Here is a 10,035-nt window from a genome sequence, read left to right as displayed (position 1 = left end):
CAGCTATTCTTTTCTCTATAATGACGTATACTTTCTCATCCCATTTTCTGAGTTAGCCATGTGACTTGGGTCGATGAAAGACAAGAAGAAGTTACAGTGTGTTAATTCTAAGCAGAAGCTTTAAGAGGCAGTGTATATTGCTGCCAACTTGTTTGCTTTTTCCTCTACCAAGAGAATGGCACGTTCCTAACAGTGGCTACTTCTTTAGCCTGATTCCCAGAATAAGAAGACCCAGAGAAGAGAGTTGCAGCCACTGACAGGTACCATGAACAATAAATAAATGCTGATTTTTGGAAGCTGTAGAAATTTCGAGTTGCTACTGCAGCCAATCAGTCTAACATACATGGAAGGATATTTTTTTAGAGGAATGAGCACCTTGGTGGGTTTGGTTAGATATTTAAAGTGACACCAAACCTTGAGTTTGGGGTTTAAATTAAGGACAGCTAAATTTCTTTGTATAAGAAAGTAGGAAAGCTTTGTTTTATCTGGGAGAGGAGGGATTGACCAGGGAAATAAAATAGAGAAAGCAGAGGTCCAAGCAATGAAGATCCAATAATTGTTAAAGGACTTTTAGCCCAGGTATATCTAACCTGGAATTTTATATTTTCCATTTAGCTAAGTATACTACATATAAATGCCACGTGTGAGGGTGTTTTGGGGAAAATGACGAGTTCTGCACTGGGTTAACTGTCCAGAAGAGAAAGATCAAGTAATGCTAAGTCCATTCATCAGCTAATCCAATTGAGCAAAGCAGAAACTTGAAGTCTGCGGAGAACATGGGAATGTAAGAAATTATAAGGAGGGTTTCACTCCCACAAACCAAACAGTGGGCATTTAAAACTATATTTTCTAGATTTTAAAGCCTAGATTTGAAAGTCCTTAAAGCAATGTTAGTAGAGCAATGCTAACCATACACTTAAATAATAATCATACTTATCCCAAAAATCTAAGAGTGATTCAATATTAGGAAAGTTATAAGGATATCTTAAAGATAATTAAAAATCACTTAATGACCACTAAGTAATTGTTGAATGACATCTGATATTAATTTCTTTAAGGAAAAGAACCTTTTTAAAAGTATAGAAGAGCACTTCTCTACTGTGATTTAAAAAAATTTTTAAGTGTCATTATTACCCCTTTTGTCTCTAATGATTTTCTTCTGGAAATTTTATCCAACATAAAAATGCAGAAAACAGAAATAAGAATTGTAACTGTTAGAAAGTGGCTATGTTATTAATATTGCAGATGAAATGATCGAATACCTAGGAGACACAAAAGGATTGTGTATAATAAGATCAGTTTACATAAATAAAATTGATAATAATATTTGCACCATATTCATTTTAGAGAAAACCAACCATTTTAAAGATGTCAGCCCTTCTCAAATTAATTTATAAGTTTATTTCCAGTTCTTTTTCTTATTTGTTATTAGTTTATCTTCTTTTTTATTTGTATTTATTTTATTTCATTATTAAAAATTTTTTTTTAGGCGAGGCAACCTTTGGTTGACCTCACAGATTGCAAAGACCTTGTCATCTTACAATCCTTTATTTTTTATTTTTTATGCCTACAGCACCTGGTCTTCCTAGGTGGTCTCCCATCCAAGTACTAACCAGGCCCGACCCTGGTTAGCTTCCGAGATCAAATGGGATCAGGCTTGTTCAGGGTGGCATGGCCATAGGTTTTCTTCTTTTTTTAAACTGAGATATAATCTATATATACCATATTAGCTTCAGGTCTACAATTCGATATTTGTATATATTGTGAAATGATCACTACAATAATTCTAGTTAACATACATGCTTATATTTTTTTCTTCTGATGAGAACCTTTAAGACCCACTCTCTTAGCAGCTTTCAAATATCCAATACGGTATTATTAACTATAGTCACCATGCTGTACATTACATCCCTATGACTTATTTATTTTATAAAGTTTGTACCTTTTGACCTCCTTCGCCAATTGCGCCCACCCTCCACCTTCCCGCTTCTGGCAATCGCCAATCTGCTGTCTGTATCTATGAGTTTGGGTTTCTTATTTTTTTGTTTTTATAGTCTACATATAAATAAGATCATGTAGTATTCTCTTTCTCTGACTTATTTCAGTTAGGCTACTGCCCTCAAGGTCCATCTATGTTGTTGCAAATGACAATATATTTCTTTCTTTTATATATATAGATATATAGATTTATAGATATATAGATATATAAATATGTAGATATACAGATACAGATATGTAGATATATAGATATAGGTATAGAGATATAGATATATATTGCTGCAATGAACATAGGCATAGGACTACATATATCTTTTCGAGTTAGTGTTTTTATTTCCTTTGCATAAATATCCAGAGGTGGAATTATTGGATAATATGGTAGTTCTATTTTTAATTTTTTGATGAATCTCCATACTGTTTTCAATAGTGGCTGCACCGGTTTACATTCCCAACAACAGTGTACAAGGGCTCCCTTTTCTCCACATCCTCACAAACACTTGTGTCTTTTTGATAATAGCCATTCTAACAGATATGAGGTGATCTTTTATTGTGGTTTTGATTTTTCATTTCTCTGATGATGAATGATGTTGATAACCTTTTCATGTACCTGTGAGTTTTATTCGGAAAAATGTCTATTCAGATATCCTACCTCTTTTTAATTGAGTTTGTTTTCTTATTTGTTTGATTTTTTGGAATCTGACAAAATCATTCTAAAGTTCATTTGAAATAATAAACTCATTAGAATAGCAATGAAAAGATGAAAAAAAGTGAGTAATGAGGAATAGTTTATCTTATCAGAATTAAAGATATAAAAATGCATAGTGGTTAGATGAAAAGGACATGAGTTTTGGATCTAGTAACTGAGGTTTGAATTCCTGGCTCTGACACATTCTAGCTATGGAATCTTGGACAATTAATATCTTTAAGCAAATTGTGTATTATAGAGTCTAACTGCTTTACTCCCCCAGCCTATTCCCACAATCATATCCTTGACATGGCCTTATCATGTATACAGGATACTTCCCTGCCTCTTGGCTTTGGACTTGGCCTTGTGACTTGGTTTGGTCAGTGGCATGTAGGTAGGAGTAACAAGTCTAGGTGTTAAGGAGCCTCCACAGCTCTGCTTGCCCTCTTGAGTGACTGTTGCTTCCAAGAAGACTTCTCCTAGTGACCTACTGCCCTTTCATCCTGGGCCCCAGGGTGAATGAATGTAGAGCACAGCTACCCCAGCTGCCCCAGAGATCCATGAGAATAAATAATTGCTGTTTTAAGCTATCGAGAATTAGCCAATGAAATGTATCAGTTGGTTCTTAAGGAAGATTCCCAGGAAGTGCCACAAACACTTCCGTTTACGCCTTATTGGCCAGAAATTAGCCACATGGCCAATTCTAAGGGCAAGGGAGGCTAAGAAATGCAGCCATCTAAATTTGGTATTCTATGACTATGGAAAGGGGAAAATGGCTTTGGTGTGACAACTAGCACTCTCAACTACAGGTCTGTAACCTCTAATGATTCTTCTTAATTGGGGTAAAATAGATATAACATAACATTTACCATCTAATCATTTTAAGTGTACAGTTGAGTGGAATTAAATACATTCATAATGTGCAACCATCAATCATTATTGATTCTGGAATGCCTCTTCAAACAAACGATTACTTATTTTTTATAAATGAAATCATTCTTTATGATTGTTCACCTATTAGCTTTTGTTCTTCACTTAACTTCCTAAGAGAGCTTTCTATGTCAATAAATGTAGAGCCAAATAACTTTTCTTCGCAGCTTTATACTTCCCATAATATGGCCATAACGCAATTTATTTGACTATTTCCCCTTAGCTTATTTCCCTTTTTCCTAATTCAAACAATGCTAAAACAAACCCCTTGTACATCCATATTTGAATATAGGTGTATCTATTTTTGTTGGAAATATTTCTTGACATGAGATTGTTGGTTCAAAGTGTATATGCATTTTTATTTCAAAAGATACTATAAAATTACTCCCCAAAAAGTCTTTAATAATTTATATTTCCAAATGAGTATATAAGAATATCTTTCGGAAAGTGATTTTTGACAGTAATATGCCGAAAGCCTTAAACTGCTTATGTTTCTTGTCCCATTAATTTTGTTGATTAACATTGTCCCAGAAAATAATTCTAAAACACCAAATAAATTCTAACAAATATATGCACTGTAACATTAAACATAATAGTTAAAAACTGGATACAACCTAAATTTTAAAAATAGAGCAAGTAAATTATTATAAAGCTCTGTACGGCAATTGCAAGGAAGATTACAAAGACTGTTTAGTAACATGAAAATGCTCATGATAAAATGTTACTTGAAAATCACAAGATTTAATTAGAAGTTTAATCAAAATGTTTAAAATTAATTGTGTTTTAAATATATACCTGTTGATACTGCTTTCTCTTACCTATCTTTCCACTTTCTATATTTCTCATTAATTTTTTCCCCTTCTTTCATTCTCCCCACTTCCACCCCTGACCTATGGATATTGCTGTTTCCCCTTAAGAGCTGGAGGGCGGGGCATGCAGGTGGGGCATGCAGGCGGGGTGGTCGTGTAAAGCAGACGTGCTAACCACTACACTATGGAGCTACCCCTCTCATTTTTCTTAACCGAAGACTACTTTTCTAATTAAAAAATATTATTCATAGCACTTAGCAAAGTGTTCTGCACTTGTTAGAAATTGTATTCAATGGGCTCTCTGATGACTATCCTTGAGGCATTTATAAAAAGGAGCCAATTAAAAATATAATGTAACAAACATCTTGGGTTCATCCTGGCATTATGCATATATATAGTTCTCATCTTAAGCAAAATTATGAAGAAAGAAAAATTAGTTTTTGTTTTCCACCTTTCATGTCACCTTCCCTTTAATTCTCTTTATGTTCTGTATTCTATTCTCAAAAAATCTTGCTTTATAATTGCCATTACTGTATAAATGGATAACAGCATCCAGAGTTATTTTCATTTTTTAAAAAATCTAATATTTAAAACTAAGAAAATTAATATAAAGCTGTTAGCACAGAGAGAGTGTTCAGTAAGTGTTGACAATGATGATAGTGATGCTAAGAATGATGATACTAATCACGGAGAAGAAGTCTTCAAGAGTAAAACGGAGGAAAAGTGATTATTCTCCATTATGACACTTTCAACATATTTGGAATTTCCTTCTCCTTAATGTAAAAGAGCTTGTGATAGACCCATGGTATGTGATAATACTAGAGATAAATATGATGACAGCAATGATCAAACCCTTCTTAAATCTGTTTATAATCTGAATCTATATAATTGTATGGGTTAGTGAATTCCTGTTATAAGACATTAGCATTTTATTTTAGTAATATTAATATTGTCTTTTGAAGCTTGAAGGGGCATAAATATATTTTTATATTTGTGGAGAAAATTTAAATTAATCCTATCCATATTTGATGCTTGCCATGACATTATAAGCTAAAACGTACAAGGCTATTTTTTTCCTCCTATGCACCATGCCTAGGATTTGGTATCTCAGGTAAATGGTGGAACTTGGCCATGGCTGCATGCAAAAAGCTAGGCTTTCTCTAGCTGTGAAGAACGAAGGCTTACTTCTAGCCTAAACTTTTGCACAACTATATATTTTTTTCTATTAAAATAACCACTTCTTAAACTTAGAATAAATATTAACTAGTTACTAATTATCATTATTTGATTTTTAAGGAAAGATTAGGAATTTAGCATAAGTTTAAAAATATGCCTAGCCTTAAGGCCATTTAGTGTCTTCCTGGATACTTTCAAGGGTATAGAAACATAATTCTGTTTCTATTTTAGTGCTTCACTGAATTTCCTAGAGTCCAAAGACATTTGGAATTTACAAACATTTCCATCTGATTCCAGCTTTACTTATATATTGTCTCATTTTAGAACAAACCTTTGGGTGCCACCAACCCAATCCAAAAAAGCTTATAAGATATTCTCCTAAACAAAGGTAGAAATTATTTCATTCTACCTCACTAAGTTCTGTATTAAGCTTTACAGCACAATTTACAGATTGTCTTTCATAGGCTTCCTGAAGTCTGAGAAACTACACGTTTTAGTTTTCAATTAGCAATAATGGCACCTCGGATAAACCTCATTGGCTATGATACTGCCACTGAGCAAAGCTAGAAACTACACATTTTAATTTTTCACTTTTAATATTGATAAACAGAAGTTGCTTTCAATGTCAGTCATATGCTCTATAGCTGTCTTCCCTTTTCCAAACTGACAACTTAAAAACATTGTTGTTGCTTTATCTGCATTTTCCTGATTATTGGTGAAGTTGAGAATTTTTTCATGTTTACTGATCATTTGAATTTCTTCTGTAAATTTTGTCAGTTTAGATGTTTTACCTATTTGTTTATTTGGACTGTCTTTTCCTAATTAGTTTCTTTCTCTCTCTATGTATTATAGATATGAATCCTTCATTTAATATATGTTACAGATACTTTTATTTTCATTGTTGGGTATCTATTAACTTTGGTTATTGTCTTAAGAAAGTTTTACTTCTTATGTAGTCAAACCTGTTCAGTTTTTTCCTTTCTGCTTTTTGAATTTTGCATTTTGCTTATCAGATCTTCTATTTCATGATTATAAAAATTTTATCTTATACTCACTTCTAAAACATATCTTGGATGTCTTTATGTGTTTAATTTTTTAAAATAAACTTTTAATTTTATAATTGTTTTAGATTTACAAAAAAGTTGTGAAGGTAGTACAGAGTATTCCCATATACCCCAAACTCAGTCTCCCTGTAATTAATGTCTTATATTAGCATGGTACATTTCATAGCTAATGAGCCATTATTGATATTATTATTAACTGAAGTCTATACTTTATTCATATTTCCTTAAGTTTCTACCTCATGTCCTTTTTCTGTACCAGGACTCCCATTATATTTTGAATACCTTATTACATTTAGCCCTTATGTTTCTTTAGCCTTGTCAGTTCTGTGACAGTTTCTTAGACTTTACTTGTTTTTGACGGTTTTCTTGACAGTTTTGAGGAACGCTGGTTAGGATATTTGTAGAATATCCTTCAACTGGGATTTGTCTGATATTTTGCTTACAATGAGATCAAGGTTTTGTGTTTTGAGGAGGTAGATCACAGAGGTAATGTACCCTTCTCATCACATCATATCAAGGGTACATTCAACAGATATCACTATTGATGTTGACCTTGGTCACCTAGCTCAGGTCATGTTTCTCTACTGAAAAGTTACTCTTTTCCCTCCATTTTCACACTTAAGGTGTGGGGCATTCCTGCTCTGCTTCCTTGAGTATAGAGCATTCTGTTTGTCTGTTTTTAACTGTTTGATTCTTTAATTCATTTGGAATTTATTCTAATATATCATCAGAGCAGACATTGAAGCTGTTTCTTTTCTCTTTTGCGTAATAGATATTTCTTTCTTTCGGTGTTGTCATTGTGGAAATTGACACTGTCCCTAGCTCTTAGAGAGAGGGTCCTGCTATTTTAGACCAAACAAGGAATTCTCATCCATCTTCCACACTTATCATTTATTCAGGTGTAACCCCATCATTGTTGCTGAGGAACGGCCAAGCTGAAAGCTTGAGCCAATGACAAGAAGGGTGGTTATGGGAGCACTCTGGGAGAGGCAGTTTCTCTTTTAAGGGAGCTACCGAAAGACAATGCTTTATCTCCTTTTGGGCAGTTCAATGTACAGATTTAAAGCTTAGAACTTCGACAGCCATTCAGCCATAGGATGAAGCTGACATTGTAGAAGTCAGAACTCAGAGGCAGAAAAAAAAAAAGAAAGAAATCAAATAAACTCTTCAGTGTCTTTCATGTCAGTATTGAGCCACTAAATCAAAGCCACACTGCAGTCTGCTCTGTCTCTTGGTCTTGCAGTTAAATGAGCCCTTTGTTGTGTAAGGCAGTTTGGGCTAGGTCTTCGATTGCTTGCAGTATAAAGAAGACTGAAATAAGGGCATATAAACAGAGATATAATGTTATTTATTTGTTTATTATTTATTAGTCAGTTGTCCCAATACAATTTATTTAGTGGTTCATTCTTCTACGATGTAAAATGTCACTATCATAAACAACATTTCCACATAAAAATGATTCTGTTCCTGGCTTGGTATTCTTTATATATATACATTAATTTATCTGTTTCTGAGTTAATACCTCACTGTTTTAATTACCACAGTTTTATCATATGTTTTGACTCTTGGTAGTTTCTCTTCATTGTTCTTTTAAAAAAAATAAGTTTCTCTTCATTGTTCTTTAAAAAAAAAACTTATGGGCTCTTTTCACGTACTTTCTCTTCTATTTGAACTTGATGGTTCATTAAATTCCATAAAAAATTCTTTCGAGAGTTTTCAAAAATTGGGATTACACTAAATTTACAAATTAAACATGGAGGTGAATGTGGCTCTGGTCAACATTTTGACTATAGCCATTCAGAGATGCTGGGCTTGAGGGCCCTGATTCCTATTTTATGGAAACTATGAGATAATACATGTGTTATTTTAAGATGATAAGTTTTGGGGTAATTTGTTATACAGCAATTGATTATGCAGACAGAAAGTAATAAATTATGTTTATGTATGTTTTCAATATTCTTATTTTTGATTCACATTTAAAAAAATTCAGTTTAGGGGGAAAAAATGGCGTAGATGATAGAAGCTCTGTTCATCTCTCCGGTGACCAAATCAAAGTTGTGACAGAAACAAGGAGCAGCAGCAAGGAAAATAACCTATGATCTAGATGAACAAGCTATAAATAAGCAGAAATCCAAGAAAGTATCCTGCAATGGCAGAAGGTAGGACGGTCTGGAGAGGCTGAGCTGGAGGCTGTGGCAGCAGCAGACACCTCTGAAAGGGTCCGTGTCTGCGAGCAAATTTTTGTGGTGATGGACCTGTTCGCTCTGCGCACTAGTGCCCATCTGGCTGCATGCAGGAGGCACCAGGACTTACAGGGAGACATTGTTGTGTGAGGGCCTAGGCGAGACTCGCTGTATACAGAAGTGCTGGAGGTATCCATTGTTCCTCTCTTGAGCCCTTCCCACTCCCAGTGTGCAGAGGTGGCAGCGCCATCATAGAGACGTCATCAAACTGGATTACAGAGGTCAGTCTGCACAGAGGATTCCCTGAAACTCCGCCTTCCCCAATTTGCGGCCCCACCCAACCCACATCCAGGTGTGTCCTCGCTTAGTCAGGTGCCTCTTGCAGAGCAGTGCCTAGACTCACAATGGTGGCAGCTGGCCTCAGTTTCTGATGTGGCCTTTTGAGGCAACTATAAGCACAGCATCTGTGGATTACTTGCTGAATCTTAAAAGGTGCCCCAGAGTGGCACAGGCTGGGGCTACATTTGGCCTGCAGCCGAACCACTCTCAGGACTGTGCCACTGGACACCTACAATACAAAGTTGCATTAATAAGACTGGGAGACTCAGGAGCTTTGCTTAGTACCTAGAAACAGACACGGAAAGGCAGCCAAAATAGGAAGACAAAGAAGCAGAAATAATATAAGAGAACAGAACAGAGATTCAGAAATAATGGTGTCAAGCAATCTATCAGATGCAGAGTTCAAAACACTGGTTATAAAGATGCTCGACAAACTTATAGGAAGCGTAGATAAATTCAGTGAGAACTTCTACAAAGAGATGAAAAACATAAAAATGGAAATAGAAATTATACAAGGGAACCAGTCAGAAATGAAGAACACATTACCTGAGATGAGAAGTATATTAAATGGAAGAAACAGTGAATAAAGAAGAAGATCAAATGATCTATATACAGGATGGGAAAACCAAGGACACTCAGTCAGAATGGTGAGAAAAAAAGCCAAGACTATAATAATAATTTAATGAGCTTATGGGACACTATTAAAGGTAAAAATATACGTGTCATGGGGTACCAGAAAAAAGACAAGACATTGAAGAGCTATTTGAAGAAATAATGATGGAAAACTTCTTTAACCTGGTGAAAGGAATAGACATGCATCCCCAGGAAGCTCAGAGAGTCCCTAAAACAAG

At 34.7% G+C, this 10,035-nt stretch overlaps 2 non-coding genes across 2 annotated transcripts; both read right to left on the bottom strand.

Annotated features, from left to right (window-relative positions):
* Window positions 1–1,564: 1,564 nt before the first annotated feature.
* LOC111747220 lies at window positions 1,565–1,683 on the bottom strand. Its single transcript, XR_002783446.1, has one exon. It is a non-coding gene; the product is annotated as a 5S ribosomal RNA (ribosomal RNA).
* Window positions 1,684–6,029: 4,346 nt separating this feature from the next.
* LOC111747246 lies at window positions 6,030–6,163 on the bottom strand. The gene has a single exon (XR_002783448.1). It is a non-coding gene; the product is annotated as a U4 spliceosomal RNA (small nuclear RNA).
* Between the last annotated feature and the right edge of the window lie 3,872 nt (window positions 6,164–10,035).

The sequence above is a fragment of the Pteropus vampyrus genome, unplaced genomic scaffold (genome assembly GCF_000151845.1).
Source record: "Pteropus vampyrus isolate Shadow unplaced genomic scaffold, Pvam_2.0 Scaffold215, whole genome shotgun sequence".
NCBI classification, from domain to species: domain Eukaryota; kingdom Metazoa; phylum Chordata; class Mammalia; order Chiroptera; family Pteropodidae; genus Pteropus; species Pteropus vampyrus.
This window is presented reverse-complemented; position numbering and strand designations above follow the sequence as displayed.